General features: G+C 37.1%; 1 protein-coding gene and 1 pseudogene across 1 annotated transcript in view; one reads left to right on the forward strand and one right to left on the reverse strand.

The window, feature by feature from the left end:
• The window catches only part of LOC111816575 (autism susceptibility gene 2 protein-like), a 589,696-nt gene that overhangs the window by 83,332 nt on the left and 478,550 nt on the right, over positions 1–27,814 (reverse strand). The window lies entirely within an intron of this gene.
• On the forward strand, positions 10,792–11,460 carry LOC111816574 (annotated as a pseudogene).

A 27,814-nucleotide genomic window follows, 5' to 3' on the forward strand; every position in this document is an offset into this window, starting at 1 on the left:
CCGCCGGCGCAGGGTAGCAGGAAGCTCTCCACACACTCACCGGACCTGGGCTAGGACTGGGTCTGGGGGTTCCCGGAAGTCGGCAGAAATTCCTACTGGGCGGGAGGGGTGGGGGAGGTATGGTGGAGTGGTGGGGGGCGGTCCGAGGGGGTGGGAGAGGGTCCAGCCCATGCTGCACCTGGGCTGGGACTGGTCCCACCGGTGCAGGGTAGCAGGAAGCTCTCCACACACTCACCGGACCTGGGCTAGGATTGGGTCTCTATATTTCATATTTTATCTTATTGATATCATGTTTCTGCTAAGTGTACATCATACAACATAGAAAGAAGCTCCTGACAAAACAGGAAGAGAGGTAACAAGGCCTACCACATAGGGAAGTTAAGCACATGTGCTGTTAGTTAAGTGATGGTCATGCATGGAACACACAGTTGTTGCTGTTTAATGTATTTGGTACAGGGTCTCACTATGCAGATTGAACGAGTAGTGATCCTCCTATTTTCAGCCTGCCCCGTGTTGGGATTATAGGCATAAGCCAACAAGCCAGGAATTAGTCCCTGGCTCAGGGCACCCTAGGGTGAGACCTGCATGGCATGCAGTACTGGGAATTGAACCGCAGTCCCTGTGCTTGCCTAAGCAGGTGCTTACTCCACTAAGCAATCTCACTAGCCCTCACATAGTTGTTATGTGTGAAGACTGCCTTGGCTGTGACAGCTGAAACAAAGAGTATTTTTATCATAGAGTTCTATTGGTATTCTCATTATAGATCATATAGGAATTTATTTCTATTTTTATTTTAGACTTGATTCACCAAAAGAAATTTGATATGGAAAATTTTGATGCTTTTTTATAAATAATAAATATTAAAACTTCAATACTTTATTTTCTTGATTTTTTCGTAGTATTTATATATTGTTTAATACAATAAAACTCACAAAATTAAAATTAATAATTCACTACTAGAATATTCTAAATAAATATGGGTGTTATATACTCATGGTAATGCACCTTTATGAAAAACTTGAATTTATGACCCTTGGGCTAAGATGCATAAAGACAAACCTACAATCACAAGATTTGTTAAGAGAAAAGGAATAAAATTTCCAACCATTTCTGCTGTTTTCTGAGGTAAACCACACACCCTCTGTTGGGATGCAAATAAGAGTGAACACCTGCCCTGGTCAGGAAGGCAGGGAAAAGGAACAAAGGGTATACAAAAGAGAAGTGGACAATTTGAGTGTTCCACTGCTGCCCTGTGGGAAAGATACACACTTCTCTGTTCACTTAATGGCCCTTACAACAATATTTTCCCTTTTAGACAGTATTTCTTTAAGTGAAGTGTAAAACTGTTTGTTCAAATGAAAGAAGCAAAGCACAGAAAAATATTGTGAAAGTACAATTTTAAAACATGACTTTCTAGTTTAATGTTGTAAGAATCTGTGAAATCTAACTGTCAAAAAAGATAGCTTTATAAGCTGTAGAATTTTAGAATTCATACAGAAAGAACTGTGAATATCAGAACAGAAAATACAACGCTAGATGCTTCTTTCCCACTATAAAAAAAATCTCATTAACTTGAGCCAATTATAAGAAACGGGTAAACTGGTGAATAATTAAAATAATAGCATGCTGTTTAGTAAATGTCATGTTATTACTTTTAAGTCAGTTATCTATAATCATACAAGGTCAAGTGAAGGCTTCAGTAGCTGCTTAGATAGTGACATTATTCACTTCCCAGCTTAAAAATATGACACAGGTCCCTATGATCTCACTATGGAAATCCACTTCCTTTGGCCCAACAGTAAAGAGGCCAAAATCACTGTCATCCACAATGCCTCTACATTTTCCTGAACTCCAATCAAAGGAGAATCACATGCTGCACAAGCAACAGTTCAACACTTCTCCAAACTGTGTTCAGACCAATAGATCTAAGGTCCTAACTTACATGCTGCCTCTTTCATAATTTCCATTGGTATTACCTTAAAATTACCACATTAAGAAATCTGAAGCTTAAAAGTATGTAAAATATTAAAGATATCCACAGAGAAACCTACATATTCATTGCAGTATTGCTTTTATGACTTCAAAAAAACCCTAAAATGTCCTTCTATAGATACAGCACATAGATTTTTAAAAATAAAACTGATATATGCACACAGAATATTATACAGTGCTGGCAAAAAAAGCTATAAAGCTACTAAAAGACATGGCATAAATTTAAATACATGTTACTAAGTAAAATAAGTCAATCTGAAAGATACACTAGAACTACAACTCTATGATTTGGAGAGAGTGAGCACGGGGTCACTCTACCACGGGGCTACAACCGCATCCCTTTTGCTTGTCACATAGGTCCTCCCTACATTTCTCAGGCAAGCCTGGAACTTTCAGTCCTCTTGCTTCAACCTTCAGAGTACTTGGGATTACAATTTTGGAGCATCCCTCCTGCTTATGTAACATTCTTAAAATGGTAAACCTAAGGAAATAAGAGATTGAGATACATTAGGGAAGAAAGAAAGAGAAGGAGGAATAGGTGAAATTGAGATGATTTTTAGGGCAGTTTACTGTTTTGTACAACACCATAGTGGTAAATATATCACACTGTATATTCTATGAATTTAAAAATTCAAAGAATGCATAATATCAGGATTGAAACTCTAATAATCAATTACATACTTCAGGTGATTAAAGTGTGCTAATATCCCTTTATAAAGTGTGACAAATATACCACCTCTGAAGACAGCCCAGGCGTGGACAATCAGTGTTTATCTTGGGGGGCACAAGTTGTATAAAAACAATCTGTACTATATATCTTAGTTTTGCTGTGAACCTAAAGTTGGTAAAAACATAAAGTGTATTAAAATATATGTAAGTTTTAATATACAAAGTCCTTTATATAAAATGACACAGTTTTCTGATTTCATCCATGCAAGTTTAACACTAGCAGCAACATAACTTAATCCTTCACAAACTGATTACTCTTAATATGGAAAGACAAGAAAATAAGAATATTTTTGTAACTTATGTTAAAGAGGAAAAAAGAAGCATGTACCTGAAGATAAACATAGACATATACCTTCCTGAAGGACAAATTATAACCATATTCTCTCTTTCAAAAGTCTTTATAAGAATTTTATGTCTCTCGGGGCTGGGGAGATTAGATTAGCTCAGCTGTTTAAGTGCCTCCTGGCAAGTGCAGGGACCAGAGTTCAATTTCTGGCACCACATGCCTTACTAGCCCCACCCCAAGCACACAGAGCGGGCCACCAAAATCCAGTGTCGTGGCGCATGCTTGTAATCCCAGAGCTGGGGAGGGTGAAACAGGAGGTTCATTACAAGTCTGGCCTAAATAGTGAAACCCTATACCAAACATATAAAATTTAAAAAAAAATTATCTTCCTTTCCAATAAAAAAAATTCATTGCAAATGCTCCCAAGAGTTCAAATAATGCTATTTAGAATACATATATGGAAAGATAACTTTATTCTAATATTTTCTAGGTAAATACCATCTAGGGAATAAAGTTACTAGTTTGGGTTTGTTTTTGTTTTTTTTTTAATGAGGCTTCATGCTAGTTCACAGAACAAGCTCACGGATGTGTTCATGAAACTGCAGATGTGATAGAGTTCATATAACTGAGCTAGATTAGTCTCCTCACAGAGCTGGCTCCATCTAACATTTAAGTGAAAATTCAGACTGGCTGGCATTTCTATTAAGTCTATGATATATGCCTCTTCAAACCACAGTTTTTAAAAATGTTTACATTAGTTTCATTAATGTCTAGTTTAAGGAAAATTTTCCATGTGAGAATTATTCAAAAATATAGGAGGTACTATAACTGATACATCCATTGCAATGAAATGCTTGTTTTCCTTAGATTTACTCCCATGAATGTCTTTCTAATGTCCCCTTACTATATCCATGACACTTATATCACTCGTTTGGCAAAGTTTTGTTAACTCATTGGAGATTAAAGGAAGTTAAAAAGCAAAGGCTAACAATAATAGTAACAGCGATATCTTGAGTGTTAAGCATTCACTAGACCGTGTAATCTCTTTAAAAGTACAAGTTCCCAAAGTTAATTTCATCATTATACTGGTAGATGCATTTCATATCATGGCACTGGAGAGAAAAAAGTGTTTAAGAATGAGGAGAGCTTTGAAAAATAAAGTAGAAAGCACAGTCTAGCACTACAAGGGTAGATGTTATACTACAGCTTCCTAAAAGTGGGAATGAAAATACCCCGTGTGAGTAATTTTTGAAGAGTACATGAGATAATATAGGTAGAATACCTAAAAAAGGGACTGTCCCACAATAGACCATTTCGCTTTTATACTAATTTGTAAAAAAATGCATCCTCCACTCCACTGTCCTAGAGATAATATCCATCGGGTGTGCTAGCATTGAAACCTCTGAAAATTTCTGCAAGTATACTGACATTACCTAACCAAGTTCCTCCACATTAAAGTTCTGACATCATTAATCATTACTTGAACTTTTCCTAGTAAATAGCACATAATGAAATGACAATTAAAAACGACTGGGCCTTAAAAAGGACAAGATCAAGCTTAAATTCAAGTCAAAGTATAAGGATATAAGTAACTGTTAAATTTGAGTAGATGAACACATTTCAAGAAACATGGAGAGAGAGAGAGAGAGAGAGAGAGAGAGAGAGAGAGAGAGAGAGAGAGAGAGAGAGCGCAAAGCAAAGCTTATGGAATTATGTTCAGCAGTTAACAATATTATGCCTAAAAAGCAGTAAACTAAAAACTATGGTTCTGATGCCAGGCTGGAAAAAAATCCAAACCCTAAATAGGCAAAGGTCTTTGAAACAAAAACATTTTATAGTTATGTGTAAATATATAGAGAGAACTGACTGGAGAAAATGTTAATAATAATAGTCACAAGAACCTAAAATGCAAGAACAAGGAAGTCTGTAAGTTCAATCCTAGAATCTATTCTTGCCAATAGCACTCAACTTTTAAATACCCAAAATGTACCTTATATACAATTGAAACTGCCTCAAAATGCATTAGCTAAGAATGCTGCCATTTTCCATTATCTTTATCTGATACAGTTTCCATCTTTGGAAGCTACTCAACAATGGATGAATGCAGCAGCATTTAGAAAGACCTCCCCTCACAGAGATGCCCATCTGCCTTTAAATTGCCCCTTTTGGGTTGGGGTGTAGATCAATGGCAGAGCACCTGATTAGCATCTGAGAGGCCCTGACTTCAATGCATAAACAAGTTCTTTTAATATCCTACTAATCAGGGCTGGGGAGATGGCTCAGTAGAGTAAGTGCTTCCCTGACAAGTGCAAGGGCCTGGTTCTGGGGAAAAAAAAAAAACTACTAATCTTGCTCCGGTATTTAACGTAGGCTGTAGGTTCCTTCTGCCTAGCTCTAGAGACAGTTAGCTAATCTAGATCCCTACCTATCACATCTATACTTTCTTCTAATATTTTTCTATGCGTTTACTCATATTCAACAAAAAACAAATTCATGAATCAGTTTATCACCACCCAGTGGGGTCCAGTAATGACACAGCACAAAACAGTGATGGAAAGATGTATGTTCCAATGACAAAGAGAAAGATGGAAACCCATATTAAGGGACATATGTAAGGAAGGGGGAAATCAAGGTGAAGGCAGGACACAGGGAACACCCCTCACTGTAGTATTTAAACTGAAATACAGAGTTAAGATACATCCATACAATGAACTATTCGAAACTATGGACTAACTCCAAGATGGAAAGAGATTTGGCATAACTGATTAACAGGTCCAGTCAATTCTCACCTTAAAACTTCCTTCAGCAGTGGTGTAAAAACCTGTGTAACCCTGAGAAGTGAAAAATTGCTTTTCTGTCTAGTGCAGTAAGATGAGTGACCACAACTCCTGGCTGGAAACTACACAGAGCTGAAAGCCTGTGGCATATCGGTAAGCTTTAACTTAAGGGTCGTTTGAGTATACAAGAGTATAACAGCCATAATCACTGATGTTACTTGAGGCTTCAAAACCTATCTGAAGTTTAAAAGATAAAAATTGTGATTCTAAATACAGAAAACATTTCATTTAAAACTCAACTTGTTTACATAACTTTAGTGGTACTTTTATGGTAATTACAGTAGGATGAAAGGAGCAACATGCCTAGAACCAGAGATAAGCATCATTTGTACTTGAGAAGAGAAGGGAGGTACAGAAAAGGAGAAAGAAATAAAGAGGATGAGGAGAGGGACCAAGGAGATGGCTCAGGAGAATAAGTGCTTCCCTGGCAAGTGCAAGGGCCTGAGTTCAATCCCCAGTTCCACAAAAACAAGGATGAAGAGAAAGAGGTGGAAAACCAGAGTAGCAGAATCAGAACTAGAGGGTGCAGCTTGCAGACCTGAGAGAGGGTGTTAATTTCCCTTCTGAAAGGTAAACACATAGAGGTTGTTCACTGACCTGCTTATTAGCAGTTTCTGGAAACCAGAACTATGGACCCCAGGTTTAAGATAATTTTAATACTACTACCAGGTTTCAGTGTGCTACAGACTACCTAAGAAAAGGTGTCTAGGTTCTTTCTGTCCTGAACAACAGAAAAACAGTTAAGGTTTTACACTTATGAAAGGTATGAAAAGAAACAGCAAGCTGTGGCCAACTAAAAGGAGGAAAAGAAGTACACTCTGCACAGGTGAGAGTGAATCACTGTCAAAGAGAGAATACAGTGGCTAAGAGATCAATAGTGACTGTCTTTTTGTATCTCTCCCTCCTCAAGCTGACATGAGATCTAGGCCATCCTATCAAAAACCTGCTCTAGTTCTTGCAAGAATCAAAAACAGCACTTTCTGATTGGTGCCACCTAGAGGGCTTGGGAACCGTTGTGCTCCTGTGTCCTGGAACTTTGTAAGGAATAGGTCATGCCCACTTCCCCAGCCAGTTTTCATACCCTAATCTTCCTCAAACCATGGATTTTTATTTACTCTGTGAAAGATTTTACAATGACTTACCAAGCAAATCCTTTTGTGTAGTTAAAAAAAACAGCAGTCATCTCTGGATTTAACAGGGTCCATCAAAAATACATTTTCAGAAAAATCCCAATTGTTTTTTATTTGTTTTTATTAAGCAACCAATATTATCAGAAGTTTTTAGTAAAAACTGCTTAAATGCAAATAAACCTATGTCTTGTGGATGGAAGGAGAATCCAAGCAGGCAAATACAATTAGGTAAAAGGCCTTAACAAATGATATTGCTTAATGGAATTAAGTTAAATAATAATATTTAATGGCCAACCTAAATATCAGCAGGGAAAATTAAGGTAAGGATTGAAAAGAAGATAAAGAGAGAGGTAAAACAGGAAAACCTCAAAGGAACCAAATAACAAAGAAAAGAAAGTAATGATAAAGGAGAGAGGAATTTTTAAACACAAGTTTAACTCAGCAAATTAAAAAGATAAAGGAGATACAATGTATACAGTACCTATCATACCTATTATGGTAGTGAAGAGCCACATTTTCCTAGTCAAGTTTAAATTTCAAATAAATCTCAAAATTCAGTTCCTTAGTCATGGTAGCCTTGTAACAACTACGTATGTGGCTGGTGGCTTTGGAAAGAACACAGATTCAGGAAGTGTCTGTCATCACAGAAAGTTCTACTGGACAGTGCTAAGTGGAAAAAGAAAGCTTTCCTTCTGGTTTTCACCAATACCATAGTAACCACAGTACCACATAAATTATACCTGCTTTCTTTCACTGGAAGTTTGGGACACAAATGTAATCATATTACAAAAGCCTATGAAATTCCTATGTTTCTAAATTTGATGTCTAGTTTCCAGTTTCAGATTATTTAAGAGCAACTAAAACTGTGGTTACCATACAAAAAATAAAAAATAAAACATAAAAATAAGACAAAGAGGATGCTCTGTTCTGGTTTGGGTTTCATAATTTACTATTCATTTTGGTGTGGGTGGCAAGGCACACCTGAGAAACCTACTCAAATGGAAAATCCATTCAGTTACTGCTAATAGATGGGTCTAGTATAGGCCTCAGGCCCAGAGTTTGATACTTGGGAGTAGAGGCCTCATTAGCAAGGAACAGCGCTTCCACTCTAAAACAAAGAGCTGGAATATGACTTCCAAGAGCAATAAAAAAAGGTATAGAAGCATGGACTTGACTACTTAAGAAAGATGCCTGGTGTTATTTACTATTACTTGAAATTTTTACTTTGTATTAAAATTATGTATTAATTTTGTTTCTCTAATTAAAATAAAACTTTCTAGGCCACGGGATTGGATCAAAATTGCAGGTTTTTCTGACAATCTGATGATATTATAGTTCCTATTTCAGTTTAAAAGTTTCTTATCCCCCTTTGGGTACTTAATGTCTTTATACTTTACTAGCCAATTCTTTATTCCATTTCTGAATCACAATTAATCTCAAAAGGACCATTATATTAAACATAATACTCATGCATTTGTGAAAACATAGGCAATAAGAAAAAATCAACAAGTTTATTGAATAAGCTAATATACCTGGTATACGCCCACCTTCAACTTAAGAAATCAGCCTATCTACAAAAAAGAACAAATCCAACATTTGTTTTCCGACAATTTTAGATCATGCAAAACTTAAATTCAGCGATTCTAATGGGGAATAGTAAGATACTCAAAGAGAAAGCATATGTATTTCATATATGTGAATATCACATAATAAAAACAACATGAGCTTTGGAGCTAGACAAGATTTAGTTCAAACCTCAAAACAGCCACTAAACAATGAGGGCATATATGGATGTTAGCAAAAATTAAAGAAAGATAAACTTGAAGCTTTTATAGGTAAATGGATACAACTAGAGATCATGCTCACAAGTGAAATAAATCAGACTGGCATGTATAAACATCATGCTGTCTCCCTAGTATAAGAAACTGAAAGAGTAAATAAGATCCAAAAGGTACAACAGATATCATGACAGGGAAAGAAATTGCTCAAAAGCAAAGAAGAACTGGAATGGGGCAAAAAAGAAAAATAGGGGAACCACACACACACACACACACACACACACACACACACACACACGATAGCTAAGATAACTTTACTACTAATTTTTATTAGTTAACTGAAAGAAGCAGTTAATGTTTATATTGCTAGATCAATTTAGCATGCCTATAACTGGAAATTGGAGCAAATACTTTGAAGATAACAGTAATAAGCATTGGTAATTTCCTATCATCTTTCTTGAAATTCTGCATCTTTTTAGTTTTTTTTTTTTCTCTTTAAAATTAAAAAGTAAAGTATGGTAAATTAAAGAAGGAGCACCTTCTGCAATCTATTCTTTAGCTCCTATCTCAGTCATGTGCCTTCCTCTAGTAAAAAGTTCTACAACTGTGTGCAGTAACCCTATACATGTGTGTGTAACTGCATGTATGTCAGTGTGTATTTGAATCTGGATAAATCTCTCTTTAAGCACTTTATCTCTCAAATGGGTACAACTGCATCTGTACCTCACTGGATTATGGGCAGAACTAAGAGAAGATGAAGCACTTCTTTTGGAGCCCAGAGAGTTAGTATAAATTAACTAGGAAATCTCAGTTGTTAGCCCTATCATTCTCCCTTTCTATTCTTATATAGTCAATATATCTGAGATTAAGTACTGAGAATGGATTATACTCTGTTTTGGAAAGGAATATTAACTATGACCATTCCTAGCAGTATAGCTCAGTAGAGCACTAGCCTAGTATGTGCTAGATCCAGAGTTCCCTAGTGGAAAAAAAAGAGAATTTCTACGATTTAGTCATATACCAGGATCTACATAACAAAAGTTGGACATTGATATACCACTTTACAGTTAAACTCAAACTATGAATGTCACAATGCATTGCCCAACACTAATCCTATAACCTGTATCTTCTCTGTTCCATCTCCCTTTAAATTGATTGCTAGTTGTAGCCACAGAATATAGTTCATAGGACACTAGTTTTAAATTTCACTTCATAAATTCCATCTGGGAAAGCTTTTAAATCCATCCAGTGACTACAGTGAATAAACAGAATCTAGCCCACATAAACCCCAAAACCTAGCCACACCCATGATATTCAGTCATTTTTACTCTGGGAACTGACCTGAATTCTTTTTGCTAAATTAAAAACTCATTTTAAATAAAAGTAGTGTTAAACTACTTTATAAACATAATAAACCACACTTAAATCTTGGTTTAAATAAATACCTCCTGCCTACAGCTATTAGATTCCACAAGTGAATTTATAAGTTTGCCAGCAAAACAGTACATTTATTCAGATCATGATTTGTTTTTTGTGGCTTTATATTCTCTCAAGTTTCTTACTGACATTTAAAGAAAAGGGAAAGTAATCTTAGAAACATGTTACAGATTTATTCAGTAGACAAAAACACTGGAAAAGATCACCACTGCATCACTGCAAGGCCTGCATGGGCCTTAAGACAATAATACCCAATAGTGTGTTTGTCTCTTCCTATTTCTTTAGTGATTAATGCACAAGGAATTTTTTTTAAATGTGCAAATTATGTAGCAAGAGTTAAAGACTATGCATTCCCTCAGAACCCTGGCCAGCTTCTCAAAATAGAGTGTGACTTACATTTGATCCATTAAGAACATGGCAAGAGTTGGAGGAGCAGTGCCTTAATAATTTTATGAATAATCACACCAGCTGGTCATTCAGTGTAGATAGTAAAGATAAAAAATGATCTTTGGAGACACAGGGGAATTAGTAGTAGAAATTACCCAGACCCCCTGGGGGACATACCACCTCATCAACACACTGTCCTTTGGTCACCAGCCATCATGACTCTTGAGAAGGACGTTCCTTTGAAGAAATCAGTAGTGCGCTCCATCTCCAAGACCGCTGCTAAGCCAGCAGTAGGGACTACTCCTGCCAAGACCAAGGCTGAGCCAGCTGTGCCCAAACTTTGTGAAAATCCAGGAGCCCTCCTATGCAACTCTTCAAAGTAACAGAAATTAACAGGTACCATCTGGAGGAGTTTGTAGAAGCCAGTATGAGGTTCAATCAAGTAAGCGATGGCAAGATTCTATATAACCCATGTGAGTTGTGATGAAGACTCTAGGCCAGAAGCCCACCAACATGGAGGTGCTCAAGAGCTTAGGAAACCCAGGAGTGATGAAGTCTAAGTGTGTGGACTCTCAATCATTACTGCCCAGGTTCCAGGCAGTAGCCAAGAATCAAGGCCTGTGTGAAGACTACTTAAGGAGGCATGGGTGCCTGACCAGATGGAAACTGCAAGGCCATGGCATGGCACTCAGATATGTCCTCATCACCTGGGAGGGAAGAATGCTGAGGAGGAGGTGGAGACTGTGCTGGCAGGCCACTAGGACAGCGAGGGCTCAATCAATTATGAGGCCTCTCTGAAGCACATCCTAAAATCTATGCTCTACAGATCCAGCAGGGCCAGACATTGTCCTACTTCCCCACAGGTGGAAGCATGTTCTTGCTAAGAGGGGGGCACCTTTTGTCTCAAAAATAAAGGCCTGGTTTCTCCAAAATAAAGGAACAAGTTATTTCAAACCCCAAATTAAGCTACTCACATCTGAAATGTATGGTGCTAGTTCCTAGATTCATGCTGAAAAGTATGTATGTTAGATCTGTGAAATAACCATACAAAGGGCATAAGAATGTCACTTAATGACTAAGCTGAAAGAGGAATCTTTCACAATAGTACCCACCCTATACCTACAAAGGCCATAATACCCAAAGACTACAAAACTTGCTTCTCATACTTGAAACTCTTTTAATTATTCATAAAAGATTATTTCTAAATTCAACATAACTGTTGAAACTCACAAAATGTCTTCATTTTTAATTAGTCATTTTGAGGCCTAATTTTTTTTATTTCTATGATAGCCAGCTTACTTATTGTCATACACTTTAAGACCTAAAAATATGATAAAAGATTCAGCTAGTGGTAAGGTTGGTAGGGTTTTCCAAGAGATAATGTGCTAATACAAGTTTAAGAAAATACAGAGATATACTATCTTTCAACAAAAAGGTCCTAAATAAAAATAAATATAACACCACTACCGCATTGTTCATCACAAAGTGATTATTTCCATGAAGAATGGGAACAACTTAAAAGTCGAACAGCAGGGAACTGCCTTAATAAAAAGTACAATGAGACATTTGTTTACTTTTTAGCCAGCTATTTAATAAATGACCTATTTACTGATATTTAAAGATGCCCAAGAGGGTAATTTTTCAAAAAATTCAGAACAATATGCTGTTTTTAAAAGTTCAGAACTCAATGATTCTGTTTTGATCACTTTGTATGCACACTTAAAGTGAACTGAAAGATTTAAACTGAGAAATCACTGAGTGGTGAAACTATGGCCTTTGTTCTTTTAGGTTACCTGTATCAATCAATTTCTCTATGAGGGAAAAACACTGATCTTTTCAGTCAACTTTTTTATAAAAAGCCCAGATTTTATCTTATTCCTGCTTACATTCCAGAAAAAAAATTGCAAATCTTTACATCTGCAAAGCATAATATGCTTCTGAACATACCTCAAAATAAGTAATTCAACACCTGTAGTTCATAAATAAATGAAATTTTTAATCAAAAATTCTCTCTTAATATCTTTGTAAACTACTATTCTGTTGTTGGGAAGATGATATAAAAGTATTTCTCTGTCCTTTAGGAGTTCATTCTCGGGCCAGCCAAATAACTCAGCGGATTAAAGCACCTGTAAGCAGGGGCAGGAGTAGGGAGGGGGTTCAATCCCTTGGCTTGCTATGCCAGCCCCACCCGCAGGGCATGCTGAGACTGCAATTGAGACTGGGCTTGGTGGTACATGCCTGTAATCCCAGCTCTTGGGAGGCTGTAAGCAGGTGGATCACTACGAGTCCAATCTAGTAGTGAGACCCTGAACATCCTGCAGACCCTTCCTTAAAATGCAAAGAGAGAGAGAGAGAGAGAGCGAGAGAGAGAGAGAGAGAGAGAGAGAGAGAGAGAGAGAGAGAGAGAGAGAAAGGAGTTTATTCTCTACGGGAGAAAAGTAAATAATAATTACTTGTGGACTCAAGAATGAGAGACTTTTGGGCTATGGAAATTAAAGAACTAGATATTAAAGAGTGTGGTGGAAAGAAAAAGAGTGGTGAACTTTGCAAACAAAAAGAAACCATATGTGTTAAGTAATGGAGATGCACAGCATAGAAAGTGAGGGGACAGCAAACGCTGGGCTATGGGAAGTTTATGCAAATTCTTGTAACTCTTGTAAAAGAGACAAAAAAGTAAAGAGCAAAAGTCTAAAGGGTCATGTAAGAAATACTAAAATGTCTGGATATCTTCTGGACAAGCTTATAATTTAATATTATCCAAGAGGTAAGAAGCATCTTCCCTCTATCCATGTTTCGACATTAAAATTAGATTGCAGGGCCAGGGAGATAGAGTGCTCTAAGCACCTGCAAAGGACCCGGGTTTGATCCCTGGTACTACATGCCATGCTGGCCCCACACTGAGCCAGCTGCGAAAACCAGGGGTAGTGGCACACCGCATAATTCCAGCACTGGAGAGGCTGAGTCATGAGGATCACTACAAGTCTGAGCTGTATAGCAAGAACCTGTACCAAATTAACTAATTAATTAATAAAAATTTGACTGTGACTCTGGGAAGTATCATATACCTCTAGCACTGATATTCTCCTGTATACAAGTTCCATATATCAAATGCAAGCCCATCAAAATTAAATATCTCCTTCAAATTTTAGATATTCTACTTTAAGTTTTTTATCTAATCTTTTTTTTTGGAACCCGGCATTGAACTCAAGCCCTTGCACTTGCCAGGGAAGTGCTTATTCTATTGAGCCATCTCCCCGGACCCTTTTTATCTAATCTTGTAGCCTACTTTACTCTGGAAAATAAAGTCACAGTTACAATCATCTTATGGTCTCTGTCTCACATTTCTACCCTTAGAAATGGGAGAATATGCCTTAAGATTCCTCATATCCTATCTCTTACTTCTCCATTTAACTTACTCTTCTGTGACAGCATATCACCATAGTTTGATTAGATCATACAAAGTCTTCTGACTCTTCCATTTTATCATCTATGCTCCAATATGTCACCCAGAGTGATGTTGTCCCCAAACTCTATCTATTCCTTGAGCCCTGGAGCCAAAAAGCCTCATGGCTTCTTCCCACCATCCACCACATCGAAGTTCAATTTGACCCCTCTATGAGGTTTTCTTTGGCTTCTTCACATCCTACCTTGGCTCACATTGATGTTAAAGTCACTTCATAGTACAAAGATGTAGTAAAGGGGTACAAATCAATAAAAAATACAAGTTTATGTGATCCATCTGTAAAAGCATCATACTGTATAAGAATAAACATCCCTAAGTGTGTTTCTTTCTGAGCTCATTGAGGATTAGTATTCTTGGATATTCAATAATTTTGTCTGATTACATAGACAATTTTTAAAAGCCAAGTAAAATAAATTCCTGGGCATTTTACATAGCATGTACAAATAAGAATGTGAAAAAATTAAAAATATGATATAAAGGCAAAACTCACCTATGTTATGATTTTTATGATATATTTCTTCTTAAGGACCATCAATATTCAGCACAATCATTCTTGAACACAGTAATATGAACTTATCACCTCTTTATGAAAATATAATAGATATAAAGAAAACATCCAAGACCTCATAATTGCCAACCTATACAACATCATAGAGAAACAAAAAAGAAATACAATACTCTTGAATTTTTACCAAGTATAGAATTGGTTTAATTTTCAATTACCAGAGGTTTCATTTTATAAAATGTTCTAATCAGATGTCCCAATAACTGAGCTCTACCTCTTGTTCATTTATTTTCCCATTTTTAATTATTGCCTGCTGCTTCTGAGCTTCAACAAAAATGTCAGACTAATTGCTAAAAGCCAACAGCTTCCATTTGCTTATGAACAGAATTTAGGTTTGAATAATCTATCAAAGTTATACATACTTTAACGACAAGATGATGATAATTACAGTAATATTCATCACTATAATAGCTAACACTTAAATTGTACTTATGTAATATGTCCAAGTCCCAGGGTGTCTTTATACATTTTGTCTCACTTAATACACAGAGCCTTTTAGGGCATGTCATATCTTACCACAATTTTATAGACAGGTAAGCTAAGACAAAGAGAGCTAAACAACTCACACCTCAGACTACCTGGACAGTAGTCTGTCCATGGAGGTGGGAGTAGGGAGGCTGTTGTGACAGTGAGAAGCCCATCTAACCTTCGTACCCTACCAGTTGAGATCTCTCCTTTAAGACTCCAAGAGGGAAGCTGGGCAAATGAAGAAAAATTTACTTGGGAGTATTCTGTTCATTATTCCCCTACACATAAAAGATTATGCCAAATTCACGTTTTGTCATGAATTTGAGTAATAAAGCATTTGAGTACAAAAAAAACCTAGTACTTTTTTATCAGAAAGTATAGTGTATTCTTTTAAATGTATCAGTTTGGAAAGCTTTATTGACTACACCTATTTGCTGAATAATATAATTTTAAACAACACTGACCAGTAATAAAAGTAAGTCACAAATACAAGTCATTTTTTTATCACTGTTAAAAATGTACAATGGTAGATGTTAAAATTAACTTCAGTGATATATTTTATGTAATTCCAAGTATCCAAAATATCACTATTTCAAATGTAGTCAATATGAATTATTAAAGTGAAGTGTACATTCATGCTTTCATAATAAAGCTCCAAAATTCTCTGCACATTTTACATTCATAACACATGAGGATTAGTCATATTTCAAATGTTCAATAGGTACATGTGGAAATTGGCTATAATACTGAATTTTGAAAGAATTTATATAATTTTATGGTTAAATATACAAACATGGCTCTGTTCACTTACGTTTTCAAAAACTTTGCCCTGTCGATAACTATCATCTTTAAAATAGAATAAGAACCTACCTAAGTAACACCTCTAGCTGCAGCTATGACCAAATATTAATTGTTAACTGAAATGTGCTACTTGGCAAAGAGAATAGTTCAAAACATCCAATCAAAGTGGGACCAAATTTCCTTAGCTGTAAGCTCCAATACCTAATTTCATAAGGTTTGAAGAAAGAACTGAGAAGTAAAAATATGTTGCTCCTTCTTGAGAAGTATGCTGTGGTGAACCTTGAATTGTCTCTCTCTCATTGTAGTTATAAACAGGGAATACAGATGAGTCTGGTCACCTAATCCTCACATTTCCTCCAGGAATAAGGCAATTTCACCCTAAATTCCCAGTCTGAATTTTCTCTCTCAGCAGTCAACTTAACTCTATTGCCATTAGATTGGTCAGAGGTGGGTAAGATATGAGTGACAGGGGTAGGGGCTCCAATGGATAGAAAATTATTTCCCCTTTATGTTTCGTTTACTCAAAACTTAATTACATATTAGCCTACAACTCTGCAATCTTTTTTTTCCTTTAATTAATGTATTTGCTACAGGGTCTCACTACACAGTTTGGACTCCTAGTGATTCCCCTGTTTTTAGTTGCCCCAGAGCAGGGATTACAGGTGTGTACAACCACCTGTATTTTAGTAAGGGTCTACAGGGTCTCACTACATAGATCAGACACATAGTGATCCTTCTGTTTTCAGCCTCCCAAGAGCTGGGATTACAGGCATGGGCCACCATGCCCAGTTTCAATCACCATCTCAGCAGGCCCTGGGGGTGGGACAGGTACAGTACTCAGGGGATCGAATCCTGGCCTCTGCATTTGCCTAAGCAGGTGCTTGAATCCGCTGAGCTATGACTGTCTCGATAGTTTGCTTTAGTTTTTGTTTTGTATTTCTGACTTTAAAGTGGAATGATTAATATTATGATGTTTTTAACCACTAGTGTGGGATTACAGGTGTGTACAACCACACCCAAATTTGGTCCCTGGCTCAGCATGCACAGGCGTAGGGCCAGCACAGCCTGTAGTGACAGGTATCAAACCCTAGTCACTGCAATTTCCTATGCAAGTGCTTAGTCCACTGAGCTATCTCACAAGTCCCACAACTCTGTAATCCTGAAAAGACAAAAATTTAGAAAAGCTTTTCCCTCTCCACTAAAAAGTTGCGAAAATATCTAGTATACAAAGAATCTAACCTATGCTTTATAATTATACAATTTAGTCAGTAAAAGCAATCCTTAAGTCGATAAGAGCAACCTCCAGTCCCTCTAAAGAAGGTAGAACATGGGGGAAGGATACCATCAAAACAAAGACCATGTAAAAGGATTATGAAGGAAAAAGAACAACATATTCTTTGGCAATTACTTTAGGCAACACAGCAAAGAATTATAGCATATAAACTGAGGTTACATAAACACTCTAATAAAATCCAGGGCCTAATTTATGGAAGCATTCTGTCTTATGCTTGCTTCCACAGAGAGCTGTGGCTCAATGTGTTGGACTTGAGCATAGAAACTGCAAACCTGTCCTACTACCTCTCCTGTAGCAAGGAGAGGTTGATGGGAGCTGCTATGTCTTTAAGAGATTGGGGGATACAAGGGCATGGAGGAAAGGAAACACTATGGTTAAAAACAACATATATTAATCATTCCACTTAGAAGTCAGAAATACAAAACAAAAACTAAAACAAAATATCGAGACAGTCATATAGCTCAGCGGATTCAAGCACCTGCTTAGGCAAATGCAGAGGCCAGGATTCGATCCCCTGAGTACTGTACCTGCCCCACCCCTGGGGCCCACTGAGATGGTGATTGAAACTGGGCATGTTGGTTCATGCCTGTAATCCCAGCTCTTGGGAGGCTGAAAACAGAAGGATCACTATGTGTCTGATCTACATACTAAGACCTTGTAGACCCTTACTAAAATACAAAAAAAACGAAGTCAGAAATAACCAGATTTTATTCGTCATTCATAGGCACAGTTTATACAGGTTTCTCCTAACCCCCACCCTGTGTCATTACCAAAACAATACTGTACATAGCAATAGAAAGCAAAGTGGAAGGCATATAGTACCAAAACCAAAGTGTTCTAGAAATTGAAGGGCTTACAGGAGCTTCAAACTTTGATAATAAAACATGGTTCTGTAAGAATGTCAACAGCAAATGGAGAAGCAGGCTTGATGCTATATATCCCATAATTATGCCCAATGTCTCTTTATTATTCAAAAAATCGAAGAAGGCAGAATTTAGAGATAGCCAAGAGCTAAGCTGTACAACTGACCCTGGCATTTTTACTACACAAAGCTAATTCTGTCCCCCCCCCCCCCGCAAGATGTTCACTACAGAGCAATGAAGTGAGCCTAGGCATGACCCTCCTTTCCCCCACCCCCAGTGACTTCAGAGATTCATACTCATCTCTTTGTAAGCCAGCCCTGGGAATCAACACACAGGCCAGAATAGTACTCAACATGTTATTTTCTTAAGGTAATGTGATGAATCTATATTTCAGTACACTGACATGACACATTTAAATCCACAAGAGTTCATAAAAATGAGTGGATTCTTATGATTACTGCTGCACTACGATTGGTAAAATAACTGCAGAATGCTTTAGATTATTAAACAAGCCTCTAAGGATTCTGCAGGTCAACACTGATGCAATGTGTCAACCAAAATACAGGCTGAATGCTGTGTGAAGAGCATAGGTTTCTCTCAGCTGTGTTAGCAAGCTCACTTCACAGCAAACCTGCAACTGGAAAGAGCCACAGGACCTCCAATAAACAGCTCATATCTGAGTCAATGGTGGTTTACAAGCATTGGTAAGGACCTCGTGAAGAATATAGAGGTGTCACTGGTAAGCCAGGCTAAATCTGATTCTCTCAAAGAAAGTTCCAGAACAAGACTCTGAAATAGAACTAAACAGTGCCATCTGGTGCAAGAAAAACAGGGAAAAATATTCGTGGTGGAACTATACAGTACTGCACTCCATTTTAAAACCTTATTGAGATGAGAATTAGTACTTCACTTTTTTTAAAGAAGTGCTCCAGTGTTTCCTTTATAATTATTTTTTTTACAAGTGAAAAATGAGTTCTTTAAGAAAATATATAAACATTACTAAGTTTTCCATGAGTATAAAGTGTCACCAACTAAACTACTAAAAATCTATTACCTTCCTGACTCCAGTGTGTTAGGCTCTATCACACTTGCTTCCATAGGTACTTTAAAAATTCATATTGCCAATTTTTGTCCTGCTAATTTCTTTTTAGTTTACCTCACTATGTGGCTCCTCTCTTGTGTGTAGGATATAACACTTTTCATGTAAAATTTTTCTAATCTGTAGAATTATGATCAGTGTTATTTATGAGGGGGGAGTATTGTGTGTCTCCCTACAGTATTACACACCTTGATGAAAACCTACTCTGTGCATTGCAAAAATGACTAACCATTTGTCAATAAGAAACACAATAGAACAAAACAAAAACTACCAATAATTTATAAGCATATTAATCATTAACTTAATTTTAATAGATTTTCTGAGAAAATTGCAAATTTCATGATAGCATAAATACATTATGACAGACTTTTAAAGAATCTAACAAAATTTTCTAGGTTTTGCGATAACTTCAATTCATAAACTATAAAACAAAACAAAAATTAGGCAACTAAGGTACTGGGAAATAAAAATCCTATTTCCACTACTAACATACGGGAGTTTCCAGATTCTTTTTTAAAATAATTGTCTATGCCACAAACTGGTTTTGGGTGTGCAATTAAAGATGGAAAAGACTCAAGAGATCATTTTGAGCTGAGGAGATAATATATCAAGAACATTATCATTTAAAAGCAAAAAGGAAGCACTTACAAACACATAAAATTACACCAAGGCAGGAAGAGTAATGCACAATGGTAGGAGGATCTCACATTTCATCTTTTTTTTTTAAGTGATGGAGAAGAGAGAGATTGGGGATGTAGTTCAGTTGTAATGCCCCCTTGGCTTCAACACCTAGGACTGTGGGGGGAAAAAAAGCAACCCAAGAATGTCTGACTTTACTGGTTCTACCATAATGGAAATAAATGATGCATTAAGTTCTATGGGTACATAGAAGAGGGAAAAATAACTTTTACAGGCAGGTTTTATGCTTCAGGTCTAATAGCATAAACTAGTACCCAATAGGCTTGTTTGAATCTATATGATCTGAATGCGTTTCATAGATAGAGCATTACTTCAGAGAGGAAGCCGAATTTTTAAGCAAGTGATCTATAATGAAAACATACAGATACCCTGGTCAATATTCCCTTAGTTTAGCATAACTGAAGTAAAAGTGAGACATAAATGTATGAGAGATGAACAAAAAATACTGAAATTAGCAAATTTTACAAAAAGCACATTTGAAAGAGGGAAGATGAGCCTTTTTATTCCATTTGCCACAAACCTTTTGCATTTGAGCTACACAGAAAGCTTTCCTCTTCAATAGCCTGTAGATGGTGCTACTAACCTGTTTTTTCTTTCACATGAATTTTTTTTTTTTTTTTTACAGTTTTATCACTCGAGAAAGCTAATTTATATTTTTCATTCTTGGTCAGGATTGGGAGGGTGGGAATTCTACTTTCTCATTGATTGCTCTGTATGTATGTGTGTACGTATGTATGTATGTATGTATGCATGGATTATTTTCTTTAGAAAACTAAAGTCTTAATTTTAAAAATTCTGTATAAACTTAATATTCAAAAATCAGAGAAGTATGACTACTACTGAATGAAATAACTGAGGTTAAAAAAACAAGTGGTGGCAGTCACCTCATCTTGTGTTCTCTCACTTCCATGTACACCCTTAACGGTTGAGAAAGGATCTGGTCCAAAACATAGAAAGAGCACCCAGGTACTTCAAACTTCAACAGAGAACACCCACTCCATCAAAGCCAACAGTTGAGCCAATAAAGAAAATTATGTAAACATCATGTACCATTTTCTTTTCTTATCCCCCACCTCTATTTTAATGTATTTGATACAGGGTCTGACTACTCAGCTTAGACTCATTGTGATCCTCCTGTTCTCAATCTCCCCAGAGCTGGGATTACAGGCATGCACCGCCACACCCAGGCTTGGTAGACCCCTCAGTGCACCTGGAGGTGGGGTCAGTGCTGCTTGTGATGTCTATGCCCTCTCTATGGATGACAGCCAGTGAGTTTCTAGCATGGGACACAGTCACCAAGTTTCTCCATGTGAGAAGGAATTAGAACCCAGATCTACCAATGAGCTAAGATCAAGAGCCTTTTAAAAAGGTTCTTGCCAAAAAAAAAAAAAAAAAAAAAAAAAAAAAAAAAAAAAAATGCACTTCGTTTGCAAAAATGCTAATTACTTAATATCATTTGCATAATTCACACTGCATCTCAGTAAAGCAAAGTGCACCTCAAATAAGTGTATTGTTTTTAGAGAATCACCTTTAGTTTGCTTTAGCTCCAAAACAGCAATACCGTCTCTTTTCATTTCCATTTTAATTAATAAACTGTATTTTTACAGCAATTTTAGGTTCTCAGCAAAGTTAAACAGAAAACACACTCCCCATTACTCCCAGCCCACACACAAGCTTCAATCAACATCCTTGGCCTGCTGCACTCAATGGGCAACAACACACCATCACCTTACTTTACACTCATGTTTACTCACGTGCATTCTATGTTTTTGACAAATCAATAATGATGTACACACCACTGTGATAGTTCCATTGCCTTGAAACTTTTCTCAAACCTATTTATCTTTCTTATGCCTTTTCGCAACCACTGTTTTGTGTTTTTTTCCTTAGTCTCACTTTTGCCTTTTCTAACATATTTGATACTCTGCAACCTCCTCCTCTCTCTGAATCACACACACACACACACACACACACACACACACACACACACAGAGTCTCCACTGTGATCTCTTTGACAGATGATGTTTGGATATTTGTGCCTCTGTACCCAGTAAAAATGGATATGATACTTAGATGCACTGAATGAAAAGGATAATTAGTTCAGATCAGTATCTCAAATAATTCTCCCCCAAAACACTATCATGTGAAATACACTGTAAGGTAATTTGACTAAAACTGCTACAAAATATGCAATAAAACAAACCTCTCCTTTAATTTGCAGAAAGCATTCCTCAAATATATTGGGAAGCCCAGTTTTCTACCTAATCTGCGATTCCTAGCCCTGTAGAATCAGACTCACAGGTCCGGGTAACATCTGTTGTCAAGGTTTATGGATGATTGCAATGTTGCTCCATCAGCATTTCAAGGACCAAACAAAGACGAAAAAGTAAGAAAATCTAATGAAGCCCTAGTTAAAATCAGATTAGGGCAGGGAAAGAAGAAAAACAGATTTGAAAAAACAAAAACAAAAACAAAAACAACCCTCTCTTCTGATTGAAACAGAAAATTAATTTTGACCACAGATAAATCCCGTTCAGCCTAAAATTGTATTAACTTTGTCTGATATACAATTCTGTATACAAAATTAATGTAAAATTAAAATGTAGTTTTAAAGTAAAGTTTCCTATGGTCGCACATGGCTGTACTTCTAGCACTTCAGGAGACCATCGCAGAAGATTCAAAGGTTGGAGCCCAGCGTAGGTAATTTAGCAACTTAGTGAGGACCTTTATTAAAATTAAAAAGAAAATTAACAAGAGTTGGGGATATAGTGTGAAGGCCCTAGGCTCAATCTCCAATACCACGCACATGCATTCACGTGCACTCTCACACACACAGACACACACACACACACACACACACACACACACACAAATCCTATTAGGTTTTAATTGTTCCAGCCAAACTAAACAGTACTTCCATCTTGTCACTGCTGAAAATTTATCTTATATTTTCTGTGTCACTTAATATTAAATGCAAAATTTGTAATTTGGCCTCAGTATCTGCATGCCCTTTCAGCCTCCCTCACAAATACCATACTCAAACATGTAGTTGCTTTCCAAGCCCTTAAAAGCTTCCAGGGCTGTTTCCAGGCATGGCCTACAGTCTGCAATGCACTCGAACTCTCAGTTCAACCCACTCTATCTTTTGGAAGTTTGATTTGACAAAAGCATTTCAATTGTGTCAGGCACCTCCACTTTCCCGCTCACTGTCATCTTTCCTGTTCTTTCTAATTATATAATTATATAGTTCAATGAGAAAAAAGATTTGTACTAATAGTTTAGACAAGAGATCATGTCTGCATCTTGTACTGTGAATAACTACTAGGAAGACAACAATATTCAATGCATTAATTATTGTAACTGCCCTATCAACCCGTTGTGAAACTGTCTCATTGCTAATTCTTTATCATTAAAATTAATAAAAAATCAAAATAAAAAATATATTATAAAGTTATGTAAGCATGACATATTTGTGTCATATATGCTTCCTCCACAAAACTGTGAGTTCCCTCATTGTAAGAACAATGTTTGTAGTTTTCAACAGTGTACATCCAACACAGGGTATGTCACTTGCTCCAGAGATAACACAACACATTTTAGTATTCATGAAAACAAGTCAAGGATGGGGAGAAAGAGCTATGAAATATTAAAGGCAGATTATTTTCAGAGGGAAGGAAAAAAGGCAGGAAACTAATTATACAATGAAGACTATACCATTATATAAATCTTGGAACTAGAAGAATTCAAATGACAGCTGACTCTATTCCTTTTTTAATGAGAGAGTAGATGGCAGTAGTAGCCTAAAGTCTCACAATTAACACTAAAATCCAAGATTCTTAAGCTTAATTTGACACTGTTTATATAAAATTATGAGTCCACTATACTTTTGACAGCGTGATTCACAATGGCCTTATACAAACTCTTGAAGTTATATTAAGACAAGTCTAGGAAAAAAAAAAATCAAATCAAACACAGAAACATTAATACCTCAGCACTTCTCTCTTTCAGGCAACAGCATCCATCAAAAAAGTACATGGTACATGATAGGTGTTAGACTGTCTCAACTCACTGCCTGGCACCACAGGCCAATGCCACACCTCTCATGTACAGATGAAACTGGACATTGGAGATCAGTGAGGTACATAACCCAACTAAGGGGACATGCTAGAGCTAGCAACAAAAGGTATTTCAAAGCCAAACAACAAAAAATTTACAAGCAGCAGAATTTGTTACAGATGCATCCTACTGCTAGCATCAAAAGCACTGTGCATGAGTTTCAAATTCTTTAGTGGGTGGCATTAAGTAGGAAAGAGAATGCTACTGTTCTCTATGCACAGTTTCCTCCAAGGAAATAACTGTTGACTGCCACAGATACAAATAATTGTATGCAGGTGAGGTATCCTTATCCCAAAGGCTCAATACCATTATGCAGGATTTCATTGTTTTCAGAATTTCCTAATGTGTACAGAAGCTTTAGGTTGAATACCTTTGATATAAAAATTTGAAATCTGAAATGCTCTGAAATCTGAGACTCTTTCAGTGTTGTTGGTATATTTCAGATTTTTGATTTGGATAATGGATGCTCAATCTAAACTGAAATGGTACCTCTAAGACTGATAAACAAAAAACTTAGCAAAGGCAGATTGCTCTAAATACTGCCAGTGTTTGCCCTGGCTGTTGGTCTCAGCTGAGAGTTTAGTCACAGAAAGGAAACTAATCAATCCATCTATTTTGATGTCTATTTGCAATCCTATCAATTGTTAACAACTATCAAAAGTGTCAGTAAAAAGCCAGGTGTAGCCAATCACACCTGTATTTCCAGCACTCAGAAGCAGAAGCAGAAAGATCCCTGCCAGTTAAGGTCAGCTTGGCCTACAGAGTGAATTCAAGGCCATCCTAAACTACATAGCAAGACTCTGTTTAAAACAAACAAACAAACAAAAACAAAAACAGTGTCAATGTCAGAAGGCACAAGGGTTATAAGATATTAACACTAAAGGTGCCTCCAAATTTACCATAGAATTTCCAAATGGCAGTAACATCCATAAGCATACACAGTATCCATGTAATAATTTTTATTTCTTTCATAAACATTACAATTTAGCTGGAAGAATCAGCCACCTAATTCCTCCCATATACCACTCTACAGTTTACTAAGCACTTTCCACCCTCCCTCAGTTTATAAACATTTATTAGATTCCTACCTAATACAATAAGATGATGTGCTAACTTAATATAATGATGTTGTGTTAACTTTTCTGTTACTGTAACAAAATAACTGATAATCAAAGACATAAGGGGAGAAAGTTTCTTTTGATTCAGAGTTTCAAGTTCCTGATCATGGTCTTCTGATTCCAAGGCAAAAATATTATAGCAGAAGAGTATAACAGAGGAAAGCTGTACACCTCATGACAGCTAGGCAACAGTAGATCAGGAAGAAAGCCAGAGAGACAGAGGAAGAGGCCTGAGACAAGAATACACCCCTCCAGGTCATGCCCTGGGCAACTCCCTACCTCCAAACAGGCTCCAACTCCTAATAATACATCCAACTAAAAACTCATTAATGGATTAATTTACTAATAACTTTAGCCCTCTTAATCTTTAATCCACTGAGACAAGCCTGCCAGTCATTCCCAGGAGATTACAAAGGGACTACATATCAGCTCCAGCTCTACATATGCTACAGATTGGGAGTAACTCAAAGAACTGCTTGGAGACCCTCCTATCTAAAACACTGAGCTCTGCTTGCTGACCTCCAAGCCACAACAAATCTTGGAAGTATCCTATCTCAATGCCTGCATCTTTCTGTCACTATCTAGGAACTACCCTGCTTGTGCAAAGAGTGCTGGGAGAAGGATTTTTGGGTCATCCAAACAGGTTTGCCAAGTTCTGTCCCTCTATAGGACCCAAAGAGTCCCTATGTGAATCTAACTCTTCATTGTCACACCCTTATGTTATACTACCTGTCCAGGAAATTCCTGTGAGACAGAATTTTTGACATTTGTCCCACAGCAGATCCATAAAATAATCTAAATGTCAGCCGCATGTGATATATAAGCAATTTGGCCTATATAGGAAACTACCAAGAATTCTGTTCACTGGTACCAATAGGATGGTCTTGCCAACTTAAGTCCCAAAGAAGATTCTAAATTAAGGGCCAATGAGATAGCTCAGTGGACTAAACCCCTGCTTAGGCAAGCACAGGGGCTGGGATTCAATCCCTGGCACACTGAGCTGGCAATTGAATCCAGACATGGTGGTGCCCGCCTGTAATCCCAGCGCTGTGGAGGCTGAGAACAGGAGGATCACTTATAAGTTCGAGCTGTGGAGTGAGACCCTGAACACACACACACACACACACACACACACACACACACACACACAGTTTCCAAATTAGCTGAAAAGGTTCAGCTATTTCCACTTACAGAATGGAAGTGCTCCACGCAGGCAGGGCCCTGTTGGCAGGTGTGCCCATCTGAGTCCCTGGGGTAGGGTAGCCAAATGTTGTTCCCAAGTAGAGTTTTACATAGCCCTGGATCGTGATCCTAGGCTCTTTTCTGAAGACAAGCTTTACCTTCCTAATTACCTGAAAAGAGGAATATCCAGCAATGTTTTCTGCATGACAACAACCTGACCTTGATCACACTGTGAATCCTGAAATGGTCTTATAAATTGCCTCCATTCTTCTCAACTGCAACATAAGAGCAGGCCCATTTTCCCAAGAATCTATTGATTGATGTGCCTATCTATAACCATGAAGCTAGTTCTGAAGATCTTTGTTTCAATTGTGAATTTAAACAACTCAGTGCCTCAGTTTTATACTACTGCAGTCACAAATCTGAGCATTATGGCTAACCTGGTATACATTCCAATGAATCAGCAGTAGCCCACCTATGAAAGAAACCATAACTGTCACACATTGGATAATAGATCTGTATGAAAGAAATCCTCATCCTAGTATCTGCCCTCTATTGGACTCCAGCCTCATCTGTGTTAACCAAAATGATCTGGGCTTAGAATGATCCCTAGCATCACAACGGCTTACAGTGGCTACAGGTCTGGGGACCACAAGAGACAGATAAGCTCAGATGTCCTGGGCAACCATACTCTGGAAGGTCAGGCCCAGACAAAGTGAGTATGAGAAAGCTGGAATAAATACCCACACCCACCATCACTATGCAGGCATCAATATAAAACTACAAAAACTGATAACCAAGAAAATGCTTTCAGCAAATGGACAAATCCTGCAGCTGACCCTAAAGAGATGGAGATGTACAATCTAACTTAACAATTCAAACTAACTGCTTTAAGGAAGCTAAGACCACTTTTAAAAAATGAAGAAATGCTTCAGAAATTTAGCAGAGATATGAATCAATCAGAAATCTTAAGCAGATAAAGAGTCAAAGAAATGAAAGATTCAACAGAGGATATCATGGCAGAGTAAGTAGATCAAATGGAAGAAACAGTGAGACTGAAAATGGGTAATTTTGAAATATACATTCAAAAGAAAAAAAGAGAATAAAAAGGAATGAGAAGTAGGGGGATTTATGGGACATCAAAAGAGCACTTAGATCACTAGAGATCAAACGTCAATAGAAACAAAAGTATAGAAAGGTTCTTTCAATAAATAAAAGTTGCATATTTTCCAGACCACATACCCAGGTATACAATGGTCTAAGGTCACCAAAAATTCAATCCAAATAAGACTTACAAAGGGCTGGTCAAATAGTGCAGCAGATTAAAGCACCTGCTTAGGCAGACACGGGGCAGGGCGCACTGAGACAGCTATTGAGACTGGGTGTGGTGGTGCGTGCCTGTGATCTCAGCATTTGGGAGGCTATAAACAGGCAGATCACTACAAGTTCAAGCTACATAAAGAGACCCTGTAGACCCTGTACTGAATACAGAAAACAAAAACAAAAAAACAAAAACAAAATATGACTCATGTAATACATATTATAATCAACCTGACAAAGGTAAAGTATA

Source organism: Octodon degus, unplaced genomic scaffold (assembly GCF_000260255.1).
Source record: "Octodon degus isolate 3935 unplaced genomic scaffold, OctDeg1.0 scaffold00035, whole genome shotgun sequence".
Lineage (NCBI taxonomy): Eukaryota > Metazoa > Chordata > Mammalia > Rodentia > Octodontidae > Octodon > Octodon degus.